Source organism: Micromys minutus (genome assembly GCF_963924665.1).
Source record: "Micromys minutus genome assembly, chromosome: 19".
In the NCBI taxonomy this organism is placed as follows: Eukaryota; Metazoa; Chordata; class Mammalia; order Rodentia; family Muridae; genus Micromys; species Micromys minutus.
The window spans coordinates 42037-65875 of NC_137954.1; the positions used below are offsets into that span (position 1 = coordinate 42037).

General features: G+C 36.8%; 1 protein-coding gene across 1 annotated transcript in view; it reads left to right on the top strand.

Moving 5' to 3' along the window:
* Positions 1-373: 373 nt before the first annotated feature.
* GULP1 (GULP PTB domain containing engulfment adaptor 1) overlaps positions 374-23839 on the top strand; it is a 235266-nt gene continuing 211800 nt past the window's right edge. The window contains exon 1 of the mRNA XM_080933399.1: positions 374-490. The gene's annotated coding sequence lies outside the window, so the exon portion shown is untranslated. The remainder of the gene's footprint in view (positions 491-23839) is intronic.

Consider the following 23839-nt stretch of genomic DNA (forward strand, 5'->3'; position numbering starts at 1 on the left):
GAGGAGGTTTAAAAGGAAACGCAGAGCTGTGGAAGTGGGGCGTGGTCCGCGTTTTCTCTCTTTCCGAAATAAAAATTGGGTAAGGGTCAGCTTCTCATGGCAACCGGTTTCTTTATCTGTACTCCCTAATCTCCCCAGATCTGCCTTTAAAAGCAGGACAGTCTTGCATTACTGCAGAAAACCCCTCCAGCATTTCTAGGAGACCTGCGGAAGCGCGCACACGGAGCCAGAATTTTCTTCTGGCCGAGAGGGGGAGCCCCACGTTCCCAGCCCCAGCAACTGGGAGTCCCAACCCAGCCCCTGTCGTCGCCAGCACCAGTTTTGGCTTCAGCGGATTAGGAGGAGCGAGAGAACCAGAGCCCGAGGGTCCAGAGCCCAGTTCCTTTCGAACCTGCACAAAGTTTCCCCGTGGGCCACGAATATTCGATCCTGGTTCCCGGATCTCCTGTGCCTTCCCCAGCCCAGCGACTGCATCCCTCTACAAACCAGGGTAGGAAGTGGAAGAGTCCCTGGCCCGGCTAGTTGAGACAAGGTGGCGCGGAACCAGGAACAGACCCCGATAGAAAAGCGCGGCTAACCAGAGGGTGAGGAGGGTGCCGGGCTACGGCCGCCTACAGGTTGAGTAGATTCGGACCCGGAAGGTGCAGGGGAGTTGGCGAGTAGGGAAAGAGATTGGGACCTGTTGCTGCAGGCGTGGGCAGTGAGGGAGGAAGATGGGGGCACCCAGGGACGCTAGCCCAGCGCATTCCCGCCTCATCCTCCACTAGACGCAGCAAGTGGTGTGTGTGAGGGGATACTTCGCCTGGGTGCGGCGGGGGCGCGCAGTCTCTGGGAGCGAGCGGTGGAGGACACTAGACCATCCCGCTGCGGGTGCGTGGAGCAGAGGCTGCCCAGCAAGAGGAGGCATCACTAGGTCAACGAGGCGACCCGGGAGCTAATTTCCTCCAGCCTTGTCTCGCTTTGTTTGGCCTGCATTAAAATATGGGCAGCGGACTGGGAGGCATCAAGGAGCTTGTGACTGGGCTGCAGACCTGGGTAGGGCCCCCAACTCTCGGGCTTTGTCTACTGCTTAGCCAAAGCTGCTCTTTGGCTAAGCAGGTCAGATCGTCGCTCTGCGGGCGTTACATTAGTGGGACCCGGCTTGCCAAGCTTGCTTGCTCTGGTCCACCTCCCGATGGTGGCCGAGAAGACAGCCCAGCTGGCTCTCTGTCCTCGGGTGCTGGGCTGATTTCCCTGTTTGCAGGAGGGAACTCTGGGCAGTCTAGTTTTCTTGGAATGTGTTTACAATGTAGACTAGGACTTGAACAGGAAGCTGGACGCTGCAGTTAGAAATAGAGTGCTAAGGTAGAATGAGGAAGATACAGCTGCTGTTGGGGAAACTCCCAAGTGTGGGGGACAGTAAGAAACACCTTTCCCCAGCCCCACTCCCCCTGCACACGCGCTTGCACGAGCGCGCGCGCGCGCGCACACACACACACACACACACACACACACACACACACACACACACACACGGTCTTAGTTCCTTGATGAAACTTATCTTTGTTTGCAAATAGACATTTACGTGCATTATTTCAGTCTGTTAGTTAGACAACATAATATCAATTAGGAAGATTTAATAAGTTTGTATTGTGCCTGCTGTACCAACATTTAAGAATGGAAACTTTCTAGACTATTTCAGTTCTAGATACTCTATTAATTCTAGGACTTGTAAAAGCCAGGACACCAATGATTTTATGTAGTCCATATAGTGAACAGGTCGTAAAAGAGCACGAATTAGAAAACAGAGTAAATGCTGAGAAGTGAGGGAGTGGGAAATCTTGAAAGGATTTTTTTTTTGTTTTGTTTTTCAGGTTAGTAAATTGCCTGTTTGCTTTGCCAGTCTTTCTCTCCTTCTCCCTCATAAACAAATAGCTAGAAATTGTTAGAAAACGAGAGGCCAGACCCTGGTGTCTGCAAGCCTTTTTGGAAACAACAGTGAGGCTAAGGTACTGCTCCACTGCATAATTAAACTCTCTCCTTGAGCTGTCCAGGAGCTTTTCCAAATTTTTACGACTGACCAGAAAAGAAGAGAGGAATCTGGCAGGCAGCCAAACTATACTGAGCCTGAAAGAGACTAAGGAAGTTGCAGGGCATAATTTGAAGGGCTTGGTGGTCTACTAGGGCTTAAATAAGGGGTTTCTTTTGAAATAAAAATTTAAATAACTAAGAGCCTTTTTGAAAAAACAAAACAAAACAAAACAAAACAAAACAACTAACTGAGCATAGAATGCAGTTGAGTATTAGGGAGAGTTAAAACCTAGAGGGAAGTGTGACCCTTCTCATCCTCTCTCTTTAACAGCAACACTTTGCATGTGCTTACACTGTTACTAGGTCTCCTGCTCATGCACACTGTTAGCAAGTCTTTTGGCCTTGACCTTCCTTCTTTGTCTCCATGGCCAGTAAGAATTAAAGACCAGGATTGAGCAGATGATTTTCCACCTAAACTGATTGATTCTATTATTTTCAGATAACTTGGATTTGAGATCATGGAATTAAAGTGGAAAGTTCATTTACTATTTCTTCCTTGTATTACAGAAAGGATCCTATAAATAAACAAATCTTCAAATTTTATCTGAAGGACAAATCAGGTTGCAAACTTACTACTTCTTTCTCAATTTCAGGCATGCCAGACACTCACATCCTTATCTGCAATCTAGTCCCTTTTCTGTATTATCTTTGCTTCTGTTTCATCTGTCCCTCATTTTGTTGCTCAGTGAAGTGAATAAGGTGGGCATGGGAGGTAAATGGTAAAAAATAAATGTGGTTTGTATTCTTTCTGAATGTTGGTGTTTGAGATTGTAAATGTCACTCTTCTCTTAGAGATTGACTTTATGATTCACCTAGTGTAAATTGTCTTTCCTTACTGTGACTTCAGTGTTTCCACTTGCAAAATAAACTTTCCTTTACACAATCCAAGGTCACTAAGGAGATGAAGTGATGTGAAAGCTTTTTAAAGGTCATGAGTTTTCTCACTGAGTTTATGAGAATAAAATTGAGATGTTTATATCTGTTATATACACAATATTTCTGTAAACTTATTTTTTACCTTTTAATTATAGTTATAGTTTAATTTTACATTTTAATGCTTTTGATATTTTGTACCAAAGTACTACTGCAGTGATAGCATTTCTATGCCTCCCTCTGATATACCACCTCCTGTCCTTTTCCCACAACCTCTTAAATTAATCTCTTCAAACACAAATGCACACACACACACACACACACACACACATATATCAGACACACATGCACACACACACATATAACACATACACACACACATACCAAATAAAAAATAAAAACTTACTGCTTTCACTTACTGTTACTGGTACCTTTAGGATGACTTCTTGGGATAAAGTCAGAGATCCAATCCCTGAAGGAAACTTTCTTCATCTTTCAAAGCCACAGATTGACTGTAGCTCTTCATGGAGGGATGGGACCTTTTGAAAGTTGCACATTGGCATATCAGCTAGTATTGTCATTATGTTGATCTTGTTAGGTGACTATGTTGTTGAGATTTCATAAATGGGGTTTTTCTATCGTGTCTGAGTTCACTATCTAACAGTAGTTGTTCTTTTCCTCTGGTTCTTTCTGCCTCTTCTAACAAAACTTTCTCCAAACTTTAGGTATATGGATTTACTATAGATGTATTTGGGACTGGGTCCCTCATGCCATTTAGTATCAGCACTTTGAACAACTTAATTTGTTGAAAAAAAAAACAAAACAAAAACCTTCTTGGAAGAGGCATGATAGCTACTCTTATAAAAGAGGCAACTGTGAGAACTGCAAGTCAGAATCTAGGGCTAGGAGTGTGCAATATCTCAGGCCTAGGAGTGTTTAATATCTCAGGTTGAGGAGTGTGTAATATCTGAGACCTTGAAGTGTGTATTATCTCAGGACTAGAAGTGTGCAATGTCTAGGGCCAGCTTCATTTTCAGATTTCCATTGCTGAGGATGTTGAGTAAGATTTTTGTTATGTTAAAAGCTGGTTTATTTTGTTAGGCAGAAAAAAAAAACTCACTAATTTTTGATTATCTTAATATTCAAAACTAGTTAATTTTAAAGCCTAGTTTATGTTTTTCTTTGTGATATGTTTACAAGCATGTTTGCAAAATTGTGTTTTCAATTGTTTATCAATTTGCATATTTACTTTTGGTGCTTTTGAGGTATTTTAGAATACCTAGTAACTCACTATCAGCCTCACTCCATCTTTTGAGTTCAGGACTTCCAGACATGAGTCTTTGTGCTAGCCTGCCTTTCTTAGAAGAATTATTTGAGAGATTAAAATACATCTGAAATGTAGAAACTAATTAGTGATAGCTACAACAATTTCCATATAAATTGCATGCTAGATTTTGGACCCACTGATAAGTTGGCTCATTTAGCATTTGTTAAATGCCAAATATGAGCCTTAGTTCTCTGTCAACACTTTAGCACTGAACTCAGCTTTGCTGATTTGTATGTGTTAATTCATTTATTGTCTGTATGAGCATCTATAACTTGGGAACTTGTTAGTTGGGGATATATGATACTTGTGAAACATTTAATTTTTACTTTAGCTAATAGTATGCCAACAGTGAAACATGTTACTTGTTTTTAGGTTCCTTGTAATATTCATGAAAATAGGTCAATTTGACAAAGAAAACAATAAAAATGGTAAATGCTTTAAAGACAAAAGCTCTGTAAAATGCTTAATAATAGTTTTTGTTATTAGATTTTACTTTATTTCAAATAATGAATGTATAAAAAGCAAGCATATAGAGACTAACATAGTCTAAATTGTTGATATAGTAGTCAGCATATACATACTTTTGGTTTAACTACCAAGTGAATATTTAAAGATATATTAAGTTAATGTTAATATAAAATGTCTGATTTTTTTTTGTCTTTTAAAATCTTTTTCCCCCTGTAGAATGAAAATGATGTCTTTTTGATGTAAATTTTACTTAGCAGACTGATTTGTTTGTGATTCTAGTTGCAACATTGTGTGTTGTCTTCTTCAACCTCTAAAGGATAGAAAAGAGTTATTTCTTTGAACATGATAATGAATTCATGATTGTTACAGAAACCAATTGTGTGGATTTTATGAACCCTGGTCCCTAAATGTATAAGAGGCTGGTGGATCTAAATGTGTTTGTGTTAACATATTTATAGATCAAGAAGCTTATGTTTATTCTTATGGGAAAGTAAATATTTTCAAATTGGAGGAAGGAAAGTATCATAAACTTTTAACATATCAATTGCTCTGCTTGCAAACAACAGTGTTATTAAATTCAATCATACCTTTATTTTTAAAGAGAACAACTGAGCATTATTCTTCCTAAGTAAACCTTTCTGCTTTCAGGGTGCTATTTGCTAATTTTGTGTTTGTTTTATGCTTGGGAATTGGTTTTATCCTCTCTTGTGACGCTAAACATGCATGATTTTTGATTTTTAAATAAGAACACAGATTTTGATTTTTAATTGGCTCACATATTGTGTAGGAGAATAAATGCCAATTTCCTGTTTTCCTTGAAGTGGTATACTTGTGGTAATTTTGAAATTGTTTTTAATGGTCCAATATTCTATGCTTAGAATAATATATGAAGACTGCTTTATCTCACATAATATGAATTATGATGAGCTTAGGTGGCAACTGGATTTCCAGTGTTCTGTATGCCATGTGGCAAAGATAAAAAAAAAATGTTTAAGAGGTTGAGTAACCTTATATTTAATTTCTTGGTGTTCACCTAAGAAAACCCATGGGTATAACAACACTGGTCTTTTACCTTTTTTTTTTTACACACTTACGAAACAGTAATGAAAAGTATTTTATAGTTTGGGGATCACCACAATATGATGAATCGTATTAAAGGTTTCCTACCATTAGGAAGGGGTTGGGAACCACTGGCCTATGGAGATACCAGTGATGTGATTTCTTGATTAGGCCTGTCCATTGGACAGTGCCATCCATAGGCAGGGAGGGTTGGGCTATAGAATGTAGCTGAGCAAGACATTGAAAGCAAGCCAGTTAAGTAGAGAACCTTTGTAGTCTCTGTTTTAGTTCCTGCCTTGGGTTCCCACTTTGGCTTTCTTTAAGGGTGGACTGTGATGTAGAAATAAAAGCCAAATTCTCCTTTCCTCTCTGGGTCGGCTTTGGTTAGTATTTCATCACAGCAACAGAAAGCAAGCTAAAATGGCAGGACAAACGGACAGTTTGGAAATATCAGCCAGATATGAACATGAGAAGAGAAGGCATGCCAGCAGTGTAAAAGGCCAGGGGCAGAGGAACCTAGGCAGACATTACCGTTTGGTGTAGAAGTTGTTTAAGGAATTGGGGTTGTCCTTTGAGTAGATTGACCCTTGGGCAGTATACTCTCAAGATAGTTCCTCTGTGGGCTCAGCACCTTTCTTACAAGTGGCCAGTAGCACATTGGACCGGATGTGGACTATTGATGTATAGTGTGGGCACACAAGGAAATAGACCAGACTTTTAGATGAGCCGTTTCTAGGGCTTAAAACTAAGGACTTGGCCTTCTAATGCTTCCACCTGCTTCTCGGACCCCCAGAGATCATTTTTGGCTTCTCTGGAAGCAGGAAGGTCAGTTTCTGTGTACAAGATCATCTGTTACTCTTGGACTCCTGACCTGCTCCAGCACCAAACAGTTGCTGCTGTTCGAGTTAAAGATTTTTAGGTTATTTTTTTCGGCCAATTCCATTTCACAAAAGTTTGTACTCCTCTGTCCAGGTGAGCCTGCCAGAGACCCTCCCTGACCCAAATTGGAGTGTTCCCATGTCATGTGGCAACAAAGCCCAATTAGGAATGACCCAAGCAGCAGCCAACTTAATTTTATGCAGTTAACACATAACCTTTGGTTTTCTTGGCAGTGCAAAGTCATTGGCCTTTTGGCTTCTGATGGTCTGGTCAGCAATTACCCAGTTATTAAAACTAAATAATTACCATTAGCTCTTGTCCTCAGAGCATCCAGAATCTCACCATAGATTGATTTCTATCTCATTTGCCAGTGGTTCATTGTAGAGTTATGGACGCTTGTCCTTGTCATAGACAGATCTAGGAGTATGGTGACGCGGGAGGACCACACCACACAGCGCCTTTGCTCTTTAAAAGTGTTACATCCTATGAGCTTTGCAATGTCACTTGGACTGCAGTCACTGAGAGCTGTTCTCTGCCTACATTTCAGTTTGCTTGGAGGTCTTTGGCTTTATTGTCAAGGGAATAGGTTTTTTCCCTTGCTTTTTCTTAGCTGGATATTGCATGTGATCGGGTTTGAAATTCAGTGTGAGGGGCATGCACTTTCTCTCTTGGTCTCTTTCTCTTCTCTTGTCTTTCTTTCCAGTTCTCATCTCTGAGCAATTTCTCTTCTTAAACCCCAGCATTCAAAGGAGGCGACAGTCTCATGCTTAGGTGTGTGGCGCGATTCTCCGCCGGCAGCTTTGCCTGTTCCCTTGATGCTGATGGTGGCTGTCTAGGTCTTAGTTGATATTTTTTTTCCTTAGCATCTCTCAGAGGGTTATTTTTCTTCCTTCAGGAAGCTGGGATTCCACCTGTTTCCTGCAAGGGTTCTGCAATCAAAATCGTCTTTTACCGTTTTGTTGGGTGATAACATTACATAAACATATCTGTGCATGTATCATCTTATGCCTTCTGACAAAAGGGGTACAGACTAGATCACATAAACTTCCATTTCTACACTGCCTCCTGTGTGTGCATTTCTAATTATGAGATATGTATGTTCTTGAATGTTTCTAAATTTGTGATGGATATGTCTTTCTGTAGGAGCAAAGAAACATCAGTTAATTTTGTTTTCTAAACTGAGAATTGAACCTCTGAGTTTTGTGCATCCTCAGCAAGCACTTTATAGCTGGAGTACACTCCCACACCTAATACATGTATATATGTATGTATGTATATATGCACACATATACATATTCTTATTTAGACAAAGGCTCACTATAAAGTCATAGTTGGAAGGAACTCTATGTTTAAGCTGGACTTAAACTTACAGAGATTTGCCTGACTTTGCCTTCTGTGTGCTAGGATAGAAGGCCTGTAACACCACACTCAGTATTAATTGATATTTCTAACAATATTTATTTATTTAATTTTGGTATATTTATATGTGCCTCTATGATTATGTGTTTAACTTGTGCGCAGTTGCCCTTAGAGACAAGAGGGTTTCAGATGACCTGAAATTGTAGTTTCAGGTAGTTGTGACTAGGAGATTGAACTCAGATTCTCAACAAAAACAGGAAATATTACTAACTACTGACACTTCTTGATAGCTTCTGAATTAATATTATGGAACCTAGTTTTAATACTTAATTTAAAAGTGTATGTGTCCATGTGTGTGTTTGTGTGTGTGCATGTCTCTCTCTCTCTCTCTCTCTCTCTCTCTCTCTCTCTCTCTGTGTGTGTGTGTGTGTGTGTAAGAAGGTAGATTCTAGCAGCATGAAGGGTAGGCAGTTGCCCAAATATTGTACTACCTAAGGCATATTTTAAAATTCAAGACCGTGTGTGTCTTTCATCCCAGAACATAAATGGTCTAAGGAGGGTAAAAACCCGGCATGTAATATGCATTACTACAATAATATGCTGCATTTACACACAATTATTATTTCATAGTACCTTATAAATTTATCAGTGGTACCTGTTCTCTACAAAAGAAATTTCCTTCTTACAGCTGGCAACTTCATTTTGCTCATTTCTAACTTGAAGAGCTTAGAAGTTTCCAGTCAACATCTGGGAAAATAGTAATCCATAAAGTGAACTCTACTTGCCTAACAGTCTCCTCCCCTTTGTCTCTCTCTGTAACTCTTTGTCTTTCTCTCTAGCCCAGGAAACTAAACCCCACCTATGTCTTTTCTCTCTAGAGATTGGGTGTGTGCTTCTTTATTCAACCATCAGAATTAACTTGGGGGCTGGGTACCTGACTATATGCAAACTCCAGGTTTTGGGGGCCCACACTTTACATTACAATAGACAGTAAAAGACAAAACCTCAACATACTATACTTTATATTTTAGTAATGTTATATATTATATATATTTTAGTAATCTTGAAAGATGTTAAGCTGATAAGTTTCCTAAAACTTTTTCCATGATTTCTCAAGAATTTTAGAAATAGTAATAAAGTTTTATTATATCTAACAAACAAAATTAAGATTGACATGAGCTGTGGTTGCACTGTAGAGGTATGGTGCTTTTGATGACAGCCTGAGCTATTCAGTAAAACCTGTTTCAATAGAACAAAACATAACAAAACTGTAAAGAATAACATGGAAAAAGAAAGGAAAATATTAGCAACATTGGACAGTTTAGTGTCTTTGCAGCAACAAAAATTTATTTAAGAATTTAACTAGTCTACAATAGCAAATGAGCAAGATATAAACTCTGCCTTTGTGTTGACTATTGTCTAGTGAGGGACTGAAAAATCCAAGAAATAAGCAAATGTGTTTGTACTGTTAAAAAAAAAAAAGAACTTAACTAGTCTACTACCTGAGCTGTTAAGAATTTGCCTAGTGTAGTGTTGTTAAATACACCTGTGTTCTTAGTATTTGTGAGATACAGACAGGCAGATTATGAACTGAAGTCTATCCTTGTACATGACAAGTTTGAGATTAACTTGGCTACTTGAGACCTTATCAGAAAAAATTAAAAGGACAATAGAATTTTGTTCTTTACTTCATATTTTCAAGTGTGTGGCCAGTATTTTACTAAATGATGGCAAGCTGTCTTCTTTATATTTAGTTTGTATTTGAGAAGGTAATAACTTACTTTTTATAGTATTTTAGACTATTTAAACAAAGCAAATGGAACACATGTTTTGTGTAGCAAATATGCAAATTTGGGGCAATTAGTTCACATCAAAAGGATGACTGTAGTTTTAGTTTTTGGATTTGTTTCAAAGCTATTTATACAATGAAAAAGGTAGTGTACTTTATAATGAAAACTTAAAAGTAAATGGGTCCATTGAGATATAAAGCTAAATGAGTTAAAATGAACTTGCAAGTACTAATAAGAGAATAAGGGGATGCTAAACCTTATAATTTAGTTCATTTTTGTTCTGAGAAACTAGCCAACAGAATTTAGATTGCTGGCTGAATGCCCTTATCACCTTTGAAGATGTCTGCTTTAGTATTTATACATATGTCTTCCAATATAAGTGCTGATTATTACTGGTAGTACACATAATTACAGAAAAAGTCTGGATTATTATAAACAATTGTATAATGGAATTACTTTCAAAGTGATTTATTTATTATTGTGCTATCTACAGTAATTCAGTATGATTAATAAAAAGTTGTTTTATACAGAGCACTCTGTTAAGGTACAATTTAATGATATATTAAAAATTCAAATCTTTTTTTGAAATGATATAGTCACTACTTCTGATAGAAACTGATACTTCAAATTTATTAAGTAGAATTACTATATTACAAGAGTAGCTATTGTTTCAAATTTGTATGAGTTACAGTTTCTCTTTTAATGAATGAGTGGGACTATAAATAGAAATTTAAAAATTTTAATAGTAAATGAGTAAGGAATCTCACACTATTAATATCATCTTTTATCATTTTAAAGGAAGAACTGGTCTTACATTTATATCATGGGTTTATCATAGGCTTAATTACTTACATTAAGCAGTCAAAAACTTATGCTAAGTTTGAAAAAAAATCCTAAAGTAATGAAAAAAGCTTTAAAGAACTGGTTTAGATGAGATACAATAAATTGTGAATGTTTTTGTTTGACTCAGTGATTTCAATAACATTACAACTTTGCAAAGTTCACCCTTTTTCATTTTGGAAAATATGAGTCTACAGAGACATGGACTCTTATGTGATTTATTTTATTGAAAACCACGTATTCTTTTTATAGTTGTGTGCATAACAGTGAAAGAAAGAGCTAGAACTTGCTATAGAACTTGGTACTTTTTGTGAAACAGAGGAGAGGATGCTGACGGAGTAGGGACAAGAGAAAGCAGTTCATGAAAAGATTGTGTGGACATAGTTCTTACACAAAGTAAGATGAATTTCCCCTGCTTCAGATGAACCTGGGGAAGGCTTAGAAGCCTGAAGCTGTGAGAACGATCTAGTAGCCCATAGAAAGTTTCTCTCCATCTCTATTATGAAGATCATTAATTACATGTAGGACTTAAGAATTTTAACTGTTATCAGTTTTTAAAAACGATTATTATATCTAGAATTTTGTCTATTTCTGTAGATGCAAACAACATATAATTGGAGGAGGCTGATCTTATTAAACATTTATGCTTAAGTTGGGAATATGTAAATTGTTATATGTATTGATTTTGTCATAGCATGAATTGTGTTTAGAAAAATGATATTTGGCTAGCATTTTTTTATGAAAACCTTTTGCTTCTCCTGTTTAAAGTACAAATTGTCAAATATCTTCTAATTAGTCTTTATGGTCATAAACACTCATACCAGTATTAATCATTTTAAAAATATGAGTGACAAAGTTATTTTTTATACATGGATATGTTTTTCTTTATTTAAAAGTACATATTTGTTTAAATTATGTACATTATTTATTTCTTATGGAAAATTTAAGTATGTGCTAGGGATTTTTGGACTTAAAACTAAAAACAGCATATAATATATTACTGTATTACAAACTGTTCCTATAATTAGAACATATTATGTAATCTATTGCCCTCCTTATGGTCCTTTTTTTTTTTTTTTTGCTTGGCATGGGACTACATCTACTTTAATTTTTAAAATTTTATTGATGTTTGATATACTTGAAATGAATGTGTTATTTTACTTTTTAAATAAATGAAAGAAGATGGTATTTAATGATATTTATTTTAGAAAAAAAAATACTTCACATAGTCCTCAGTTTGTAGATTTGTCCTACCTTCAAGTCGAAAGGTTGGTGGTGTTGGGACTCAAAAAACAGTATCCCAGGCTCTGAATTCTGGCAACCTTGAACTAAAGGAACACAAAAGTATAGGAAGCCTGTTCTCTCTGATCTTCTGAGCCTCTCTTCTTTCTCTTCTGAAATTGACAGAGTAGCTTCACCTGGAGCTGTCTTCCTAGTGGAAAGGCAAATATGTACTCTCATTAACTTGGAAAGATTAATCACTATGGAAAAAGAGGCTACATCCAAGATGCTCCACCTGTTCAGGCATCATCTAATTTTCTGAGGGCAATGCTGAGAAACATTACCTAATATACTTTGTGGATCTCATAAGATCACTTTTGTTTCTGTGTTTCTCTCCTTTTGTCTTCTCAGGACTTGTCAGTATGAGCCTCCTACTCTGTTCAAGCTTAAGTTTTTTCATGTAGCATAACTAAAGTTATTTAAACTTCAATCATCTGACTTTTGGAGACTGTATTTTACTTATATTTCTTACATTCTGATTCCTCTTGGATAACACATACATCAACTAATGGGTGTATCTTTTCCCTATTAAATTTGTGTTTTGTCTATTTATTTTATGTTGGGTATAATTTCCAATTATTTAAAACAGAAAATGCAATAGTAAGTGGAACCTTATTTTTGTAAAGAACAATGCTAGAAATAATAATTTAATTGCTAAATTAGATAATTGTCTCAAGAGTTTTATATAGAAGCCACAACTACTCCAACAGGCATCTGCTCCAATATGACAACTGAAGAAACATGGATTGGAGAGCAAAGAGGGGAGATATCTAATCAGTAAGGCCACATTGAGAGAAACAAAGAAGTTTAGTAACCCCAAGTTTCTCTTTAGTGTACTGAAATAAGTTTTAAGTTTAAGTGGAGGAGGAGGATAAGTGGTATGGGTAATTAAGCATCCATGGTCAAGGTGTGGTCTTGATTACTGTCTCAACTCTGCCAGGAAGTTCTATAAGTTGTTCCAAACAGGTTCTTATGACTGTCCTGTGGACAGGATCAGTATGGTTCCTTTGGATGCTTACTTCCTTTTCAGGATGTAGCCTCCTTCTGATGTATAATTGTACTCAGCTGGGTGATGATCTGTTGGGTGAGGTTTTTCTTTTCCAGGAATCTGTGGTGATTGCAGGGTTAGGGCTTTGCCTGCCTCCAGGTCTTTAGCCTTGAAGGGGATGAGATAGTTTAGGTTTCTAAATTAGACACTCCTTGTTTTCTTAACATGCCTGGCAAAGAAACAAGCAGGTTACTAAAGCTAAGAAAGACCCACACCACATGAAAGCAGATATGCCAGATTTATTCTTTTCTAGTTACCTTTTGCCCCCAAATGAAGAGTCTGTGTTTTTCAAAGAAAATGTTTCCTAAGTGCTTATTACACATGTGTTCTGTAGATACTTTACAGAGAGTCTAATTTATCTATAGCTACATTGCCAATATAACTATAGCCTAATGTATCAAACATATCAGCCATTTGATTAACCAAATGTAGCTTGAGATAAAAAAGTTAAGGCAGAGTAAGCAAAATGAGGAATAATCTTAATAGGCTGAGAGTAATTCAATAAAGAATAAATTAATTTGAAACTTAAATTCATAATCCATTCTACTTACAATATTATACCACTGTTTATTGTTTGTATGGTATCCTTTGCGGACTAATAACATTGGAGATATATAGTAAACAAAGCCCACCTTCTGGTTTGAGTAATTTAAAATTTTCTGATGTTGGTACTAATTTATAAGTATTTATGAAATATAAATCTTATAAGAATACAATTAAAAATTATGAATTGCAGATCCATTCATAGAGGTGTATATTAAAGTTTTATGTAAAAAGAAATTACACAGAGTTCCTTTACTGGACTTTTGTCAGGTGCTTCTGAGCTTTGTTCTCTGGGATTCTTTGTTACATTGTCCAAATTCAGCAAGAATCTTGCTGGCTCAGCTTAGCAGTCTGTTTGATCACATTGAATTATATAATTGGATTTCTTACTGCCACATTTCCAAGATGATGTCTGATTACTCTGCATTCAGCAAGACTCCCTGCAAGATGAGCTTAGCCACAATTTTCACTGGTAACTGGTATGCTTTGCCTCTCATTCCTCCACTTCCTGCTAATGTAAGAACCAAATAGAGTCTCATCTATTTGAGGCTCCCATGAATGAGACTAAAGATCGATGCAAAAGCAAGAAGTTTATTGGTCCAGTGCACTGGGCGACCCTGAAAGGCTGTTACAAGCAGTTTATCCAAGAATCACAAGCAGTTTTATACTCTTTAGGGGTACAGATTACGATAGCAGGGTTATAACTTAAATTATTGGCTAAGTATATTAGCCTTTGAATCTGTAGGCAGGCAAGCATTTGACAGGCCATGGGACCAGAGGATCAGGTGACTATCATTCTGTGGTTTTTCAAGAATGTTTCTGCTCCTCCCAAGAACTGTGGGTGGAGAATAGAACTTGGCCTAGCGTTGACCTGAGAGGGTGGGTGTAAGGCTGGTGAAGGCCCCTAGGGTCCTTCACTAATTTCCAGTTTTCTTCTTTGAGGTTTGACCCAAATGTTTCTTCCACACTGCAAAAGAATTCATTGTACCTATTGTGATCCTGCTTTCCTTTTTTAAAAAATAAAATTTGTTTTTTTTTTACAGGAAATTTTAAAATGTTAAATTTACTTTTAAAAATCTAATAGATGTGAATAGTGTTTATGTTATTTATAAAGCTGGTTTTTTCCCTCCACATTTATTGGAGATCTGGGTATCAACTCAGTTCATCAGGATGGTAGAACAAGGAGTTTCCCACTGTGCCATTTCCCATCTCACTGGCCCATTTTATGTTATGAATAATCTTTTTCTTTAATCATACATTTTCATTCTTCTAGCTACAACCATTTGTAATTTAACTTTTTTCTTGACTTAGGAGTTTTGGTTCTTGTTTTTGTGTGTATGCCACTTGTATTCCAGTACCAGTGATGGCCAGAACACTCCACCAGATAGAGTGGAGTGTAACAATTGTGAGCACCTGACTATGTGGTTTCTGTGAACAGAACTCAGGACCTTTGGAAATTCAGTATGTACTTTGTAGCTGCTGACTCACCTCTCTTGACTTAGGTTTAAATTGTTTTTTACAACATGTTTTCTTAAAGTAAAAAAAAATATATAAAACCAAAAAATTAAAAAAAAACATGACTTTTGGATCTTTTACTCAAAGTAATAGGATTCACCCAAAGCTGATAATTGGCAACCATAAGAATAAAATGTATTTTATTATATCATGTCCTTCCAAGACAAAAATAGTTGCTCAAATAGTTTAAGCAGGAAGTTATAAATAACCTAACAGGCTCAAATAAGAGATAAAAGTCACAGTGTGCAGGCTTGTTGGGAATAAAGGGGTGTGAGAAACAGAAGAAAGGAGGTGTGGGTGTTACAGAGTAGGGAAAACAGTGGGTGAGATACAGATGTTGAAAATCTACTGTAAACAGATTTGGTAATGTAAACTAGTTCAAGGCTAACTTATTGGTATGAACATTAGAAATATGTAGCTTGGAGAGAGAAATAATTAATAACCTGAATACCAAAGGAAAATGAGAAGACATCAGAGGGGTTACTGATCCAAACATTTAATGTGCTGGGATTTCCTGCAGTGCTGTGACGAGGTGTTCATTTTAGTGGCTTGCATAATAATGCAATAAATATGCTTAGGATGCTTCACCCATGAGGTCATTCATGACCTCTTCTCCAAGCAACTAAGCAATCCATGAAGCTTCCCACATACGAGGAGTCCAGAATAAAACATGCTAAAATTTTCAGGATTATTTGTTCCTTTAGACATAATGGATGTTTTGGGGCCTTCATCTGCGATTACAGAATAGATGTGTACTCTGGTGACCTTATTTTCTGGTTTGAAAGGGTTCTTGTGGTTTTCAAAATGAATAACTGCCAGTTGATATGAATTGGAATGTTTCAGTCCATGGTTCAGTGGCTGTATTAATTTTAGGCCTGTGGTAAAGCCAGTACATTATGGCAGGTGGATATGAGAGAAATAAGCTTCCGATGGCATGACAGCTAGAGAGGAGAGAAAGAGAGAGAGAGAAGGCGGGGGGAAGGGCGGTAGAGGATAAAGCCTGTGAGAACATGCCCTGAGTGACCTACTTCTTCCAATTATGCCCATTCCTTAATAACCCATTTAGCTATGAATGGGCTAGATCTATCATAATCAAATCTCTTCTCAATAGCCCAGTAACTACAGCTGAGCCTTTAACACATTTGAGAGACACTTCTAAACCAAAATAGGCTGAGAAATGAAGAAAGATATATTCAATAGCATAGACATGCATCAGCTAATTTTGTCCTCCTGTGCTGAAGGAAGAACATAAAGGAAAAAAGGCTTATTATTAATTCCAGGAGGCACAAGAAACAGTTTATTAGGTTCTCACAGACTATGGTGATTTAAAAGAAAATGGCTTTCATAGGCTCATGGGGAGTGGCACTATTTGGAAGTGTCACCTTTGACAGAATAAGTGCAGCATTGCTGTTGAAAGACCTTGTCTCATTTCACTTCCTCTTGCCTGCACATCTGGATATGGAACTCTCAGCTATCTTTCAGCACCATGTCAGGCTTCATGCCACCATGCTTCATGCCATGTTAATAATGAACTAAACTTCTGATTATAAGCCATCTCTAATTAAATGTTTTCCTTAATAAAAGTTGCAGTGGTCTTGGTGTCTCTTTACTGCAATAAAACATTGACTGAGACAGAGGTCACAGCGTATGGGTCAACTATAATCATAATGTCCAATTCACCAAACCTGTTCTGTTCTCCCATATGTATCCATGTTTATATCTCAGGAACCTAGAGAATTCATGAAGACTTCAAGATCCATACTAAGGACCTAATCTCTCCATGCTTTCAAACTCATATACCTTTAGAGTATATATTTCCATTATCATTATCATCATTGTAAACATTCATCTTTGTATTTAAATTGACAAATCTCAATTAGGATTCATTGTTGAGATCTATAGGAATAGTCATCCAGTATTTTCATACTCATGCATTTTCTCCTGTCATTTTTAGTTACATCCCAGGCAACAAATATGATGAAGACAGCCTCTGACATCTTTACTCTGTATGTTTCAGGATATTTTTAAAAATGAATCTCTCCCATAGGCTGTGATTTGAACACTTGCTGTACAGCTTATTTAAAAGGCAACTAGGCTCTTTGGGGGGTAGGGTGTGACTTTCAAAAGAAGGTCAGCTTGTCAGGCCTTTGAAGATTATAGGTACTTCTGATCCCTGCCTACATTTTCTGCTTCCTTATCCAAGTTATGTAAATAACGCCTCTCCTCTGTCATGTCTGAGCTCCTCTCCTGTATCTTTCCTGCAATGATGGGCTGAATCATTTGAAATCATGAGCCGATAATAAGCCTTTCTTATTTTATGTCCTTTCTTCAATTCAGGAGGACAAAAGTAGCTGATGCACGCCATTTAAACAGAAAATGAGTATCAGAGAAGCACATATTATTTGGCTATTTTATTTGTAAGAACCATTTTGATTTTTAATCAGTTATCAATTGACTGAACTTTGAGGAAAGGGGAGAACACTATAAGCTGAGGTCACTTTGGTCAGCCAAGATCTCTGATTGGTCTCTAGCTCATTTTGTTCAAGCAGTAGTTTAGCTTTTAGTCTTAATATTTTGTTCCTGTTTATTAGAAGCTGAAAATCTGGACTTCAGCACACCATCTTCTTGTTGCATGCATTAGAATTCATATGTGCTTGGCTGGGGTTATGGGAACAGGCTGTGTCTCTCTTTTCCTGACATCTGCATATGCATTAAAGAAAATTAGGCCTTGTAGATGAAAATTGTTTTTTAGGTTTGGTATTTAAAACATGTTATACATGAAAGGCTAAAGAAAATCCTCCTTTAGTTTTGCAAATCTTCACAGGAAAAGCATTAACACAGAAATGTCTCTAGGATAAACTTTTTTTTTGTATTAAAATGAAAATCTGACAAAAACTAGATTTTAACCTGTATCAATCCACGATATGTTTATTTAGACTAACTTGTTAGGTAATTAATTGAGGAAAGGTTTCAGTTTGCCACTCAGTCTGCCTGGGGACACAGTATATGATATGAGTTGTCCTTGAACACATAGCACATATCCTGCTTCAGCACCCTGACCACTTAAATTACAGTTCTCTATCAGCATTCCCAATTGCTCCCACCACTGCTGTTGTAATATTTTTCAAAGTACCCCACTCTGGTTAAATTTGAAAAGAATCATGCACATCAAGAAAGCAGAAGCTCACAAGCAGAAATGCACTGGCTCTGTTGCATGTTTTTGTCCCTTTTACATCTATAAAGTGCAAGAAAATAAGAAAGGAAATGTGTCATGCGTGTGGTGTTACAGAACACCTACAGTGAGTTATTAAAAACGTACTGACCTATAAGGAACCCAGTCCTGTGCCAGGTGTTCCCATGTGCATTCTATCTAGGCTCCGTTAGTAGCTCCTTAAGAGGTCTTGTGGGTGCTGATTTTGCTAAGTCAGACATATCTAGGAATGAACTTTCTTCTTCAAGTGTAAACTGAAGATAATAATATGATATGAATAATATGATATGAATGTCATGTATCTCTCTGGAAAATGTAAACATGAGTAAAGCAAAAATCATGGTTGTAGAACATTAGACAGCTTACCCAAACTTTCTATGCTTCAAATCCTTTCAGTAAAGAAAGACAATATAGCTTACTTCATAGGTTTGCCAAAGGAATTAATGATTTACTCTGAAGAAGAAGTCTCTGGGAAGATTCTGAGCTAAACACTGAGCTCAGAAAAATAATATAGTAATTACTTGACCTTGAGCTAAATTTTAATAATGATTACAAGTACCTTTTCTTATAAAGCAAGCAGAAATTGTCCACAACAAAAATGATTAAGCCAAATATGGGACATTTTGTGAACTAAATTTCACTGGACTGTTGATCTTTTATTTTATTTTATTTTTTATGCTTTAAATCTAAAATTTTATAATGAAGTTACAGAACCAGGTTTACCCACTGCAAACCTTTGAAAAAGTAATATTGAAGTAAGGAATGAAAAATAGCTCATTTCTTCTGTAAAGTCAGCATTGCCCTATTGCCCTTATAGCAACACAACAAAGAAAACTAGAGTCTACTATTCCTGTTGAGACTAGGCACAATTATATGTTTGCATTTCCCCTAATCTGTGGGGCCACAATATATCATTTATCAATTATTCTCTATCTATCTATTATCTATCTATCTATCTATCTATCTATCTATCTATCTATCTATCTATCTATCTATCCATCTATCTCTATCATTCCATCTATCTCTATCTATCTATCTATCTATCTATCTATCTATCTATCTATCTATCTATCTATCTATCTATCTATCATCTATCTATTTATCTATCTATCCTCTATTATGTATCCTTATATCTATCATCTGTTATCTATCTTCCTATCTACTATCAATCTATCTTTTATCATTCATTAATTTTTTACATGAGGGAAGAAGAGGACCTCTGTAGGAGAAGTGAATATAAAGGGCAGGAACTGAGAAAGAGAGGCTTATGGAGGGAAGAAAATAACAAAAGCCCCTTGCAAAATCTCCTTTTGTAAACTGTGAATGTTAGAAAGGCTTTTGTGAATGATCACTATCTATAGACTAGATAGAGACCTGGTATTCAGTTTTCTTTTTTTTTAACAACTTTATTTTACAAAAGAAAGATAAATGTACAGATTTTAAGCATTTTTTGCATAAAATTATACAATACATTTTTGTCAGTACTTGTTTTTTTTTTTTTAAAGGTTTGATAGTGTGATCAAGATCCCACCAGTAACAATGAGCATAAAGTACATGTAAAACAAGATGCAACCTGGAAATAGTCAAAGTTTTTTGGTGTGTAAAGATTTTTTTTTTTTTTTTTTTTTTTTTTTTTTTTTTTTTTACAATGAGCGGACAGTACATGTAATACAGGGTACAACCCGGAATTTTGTCAATGTGTTCTTGGTGGGTAAGGATTGAGCATGACTATTTTTTTTTGTTTTGTTTTGTTTTCTTTTTTTCTTGGACTTCATACAGTCTGTGAGTTGTTTCTGGAGCAGTACGAGCCTCTGGGGTTAGCATCCCACTATCAGTGACTGCATATTATGTCTGTTCTTTTGTGACTGGGTTATCTCTAGATGATATTCTGGATGCAGCCATTTTCTTAAGAATTTGGTTAAGTCATTGTTTCTGGTGGCTGAGAAGTATTCCATTGTGTAAATGTACCACAATTTTTGTATCCATTCATCTTCTGAAGGACATCTGGGTTCTTTCCAGCTTCTGGCTATTATAAATAGAGCTGCTATGAACATTGTGGTGCATATATCTTTGTTATGTACTAAATTGTCTCTGAGGTATATGCCCAGAGGTGGAATAGCTGGGTCTTCAGGTAGTACTATGTCCAATTTTCTGAGGAATCACAAGACTAATTTCCAGAGTGGTTGTATTAGTTTGAGCCCCACCAACAGTGGAGAAGTGTTCCTCTTTCTCCGCAACCTTGCCAGCATCTGTTGTCATCTGAGTTTTGGATCTTGGCCAATCTGACTGGTGTGAGGTGGAATCTCAGGGTTGTTTTGATTTGCATTTCCCTGATGGCTAAGGATGTAGAGCACTTCCTCAGATGTTTCTCAGCCATTCAATATTCCTCAATTGAGAACGTTTTGTTTAGCTCTGTACCCCATTTTTTAATAGGGTTGTTTGATTCTCTGGTGTCTAGCTTTTTGAGTTCTTTGTATACCTTAGATATTAGGCCTCTATCTGATGTGGTGTTGGTAAAGATCTTTTCCCATTGTGTTGGTTGCCGTTTTGATTTCTTGACAATGTCCTTAGCCTTACAGAAACTTTGCAATCTCATTAAGTCCCATTTGTTAATCTTTGACCTTAGAGCTTGAGCCATTGGTGTTTTCTTCAGAAAATTTTCTCCTGTACCTGTGTGTTCTAAGGTTTTCCCTACTTTCTCCTCCAATAGTTTCAGTGTATCTGGTTTAATGTGGAGATCTTTGATCCACTTACACTTGAGCTTTGTACAAGGAGATAAGAAAGGGTTTATTTTCACTCTTTTGCATGCTGAGTGCCAGTTAGATCAACACCATTTGCGAATAGGCTGTCCTTTTTCCATTGAATGTTTACGACTCCTTTGTCAAAAATCAGGGAACCATATACATGAGGGCTCATTTCTGTATCTTCTATTCCATTCCATTGATCCACATGCCTATTTTTGTACCAGTAACATACAGTTTTCAGCACAATTGCCTTCTAATATAGCTTGAGGTCAGAGATAGTTATTCCCACAGATGTTTTCTTGTTGTTGAGGATGGATTTTGCTTTTCTAGGTTTTTTGTTGTTCCGTATGAAATTGCACATTGATCTTTCCAATTCAATGAAGAACTGGGTTGGAATTTTGATGGGGATTGCATTGAATCTGTAGATGGTTTTTGTTAGGATGGCCATTTTTAAAATATTGATCCTTCCAATCCATGAGCATGGGAGATCTTTTCATTTCTGAGATCTTCCTCAATTTCCTTCTTTAGAGGTTTGAAGTTCTTGTCATACAGGTCCTTCACTTGCTTAGTTAGAGTCACACCAAGGTATTTTGTAGTTTTTGTGACTATTGTGAAGGGTACCTTTTCCCTAATTTCTTTCTCCATATGTTTGTCCTTTGAGTATAGGAAGGATACTGATTTGTTTGAGTTTATTTTGTATCTTGCCACTTTGCTGAACTTGTTTATCAGCTGTAGGAGTTCTCTGGTGGAATTTTTGCGGTCACTTACGTACACTATCATGTCATCTGAAAACAGTGATGTTTTTATATCTTTCTTTCCGATTTGTATCCCCTTGATCTCCTTTTGCTGTCTAACTGCTCCAGCCAGGACTTCCAGTACTATGTTGAGTAGGTAGTGGGAGAGTGGGCAGGCTTATCGAGTCTCTGATTTTAGTGGGATTGTTTCAATTTTCCCACCATTAAGTTTGATGTTGGCTGTTGGTTTGCTGTATATTTGTTTTATTATGTTTAGATATGGTTTTTGGATTCCTGTTCTTTCCAGGAATTTTAACATGAAGGGTTGTTGAATTTTGTCAAATGATTTCTCAGCATCTAGTGAGATGACCATGTGATTTTGTTCTTTGAGTTTGTTTATATGGTGGATTACATTGATGGATTACATCTTTTTTTTTTAAACGACTATATTTTACAAAACAAAGAAAAATGTACAGATTTTAAACATTTTTTGCTTAAAATTATACATTTTTGTCAGTACTGTTTTATCAGACATTAAAATAATTTTTACATAAAACCATGTGAATATATTTTTTTAGTCAGTACTTGATTTTTTTCAAGGGCTTGACAGTATGCATTGAAAACCTAATAGTTACAATAAGCGTAAAGTACATGCAAAACAAAACGCAACATGGAAATAGTCAAAGTCTTCTTGTTTTGTAAATATATGTATATTTTTTTGTTTTCTTTATTTCTTGGACTTCATACAGTCTGTGAGTTGTTTCTGGGGGAGTTCAAGCCTCTGGGGTTAGCATCCCACTATCAGTGACTGCATATTATGTCTGTTCTTTTGTGACTGGGTTATCTCACTCAGGATGATATTCTCTAGATGCAGCCATTTTCTTAAGAATTTGGTTAAGTAATTGTTTCTGGTGGCTGATTAGTATTCCATTGTGTATATGTACAACAATTTTTGTATCCATTCATCTTCTGAAGGACATCTGGGTTCCTTCCAGCTTCTGGCTATTATAAATAGAGCTGCTATGAACATTGTGGTGCATATATCTTTGTTGTGTATTAAAGTGTCTCTGGGGTATATGCCCAGAAGTGGAATAGCTGGGTCTTCAGGTAGTACTATATCCAATTTTCTGAGGTATCGCCAGACAGATTTCCAGAGTGGTTGTATTAGCTTGCAACCCCACCAACAGTGGAGAAGTGTTCCTCTTTCTCCGCAGCCTCGCCAGCATCTGCTTTCATCTGAGTTTTGGATCTTGGCCAATCTGACTGGTGTGAGGTGGAATCTCAGGGTTGTTTTGATTTGCATTTCCCTGATGGCTAAGGATGTAGAGCACTTCCTCAGATGTTTCTCGGCCATTCGGTGTTCCTCAACTGAAAACATTTTGTTTAGCTCTGTACCCCATTTTTTAATAGGGTCATTTGATTCTCTGGTGTCTAGCTTTTTGAGTTCCTTGTACACCTTGGATATTAGGCCTCTATCTGATGTGGTGTTGGTAAAGACCTTTTCCCATTCTGATGGTTGCCGTTTTGTTTTCTTGATGATGTCTTTAGCCTTACAGAAACCTTGCAATCTCATTAAGTCCCATTTGCTAATCTTTGACTTTAGAGCTTGAGCCATTGGTGTTTTCTTTAGAAAATTTTCTCCTGTACCTATATGTTCTAAGGTTTTCACCACTTTCTCCTCCAATAGTTTCAGTGTATCTGGTTTAATGTGGAGATCTTTGATCCACTTACACTTGAGCTTTGTACAAGGAGATAAGAACAAGTCTATTTTCATTCTTTTGCATGCTGAAAGCCAGTTGGACCACATCATTTGTTGAATAGGCTGTCCTTTTTCAATTCAATGTTTACTGCTCCTTTGTCAAAAATCAGGTAACCATATACATGAGGGCTCATTTCTGGATCTTCTATTCTATTCCATTGATCCACATGCCTATTTCTGTATCAGTACCATGCAGTTTTCAGCACAATTGCCTTGTAATATAGCTTGAGGTCAAGGATAGTGATTCCCACAGATGTATTTTTGTTGTTGAGGATGGATTTGGCTATTCTAGGTCTTTTGTTATTCCATATGAAATTGCACATAGATCTTTCCAATTCC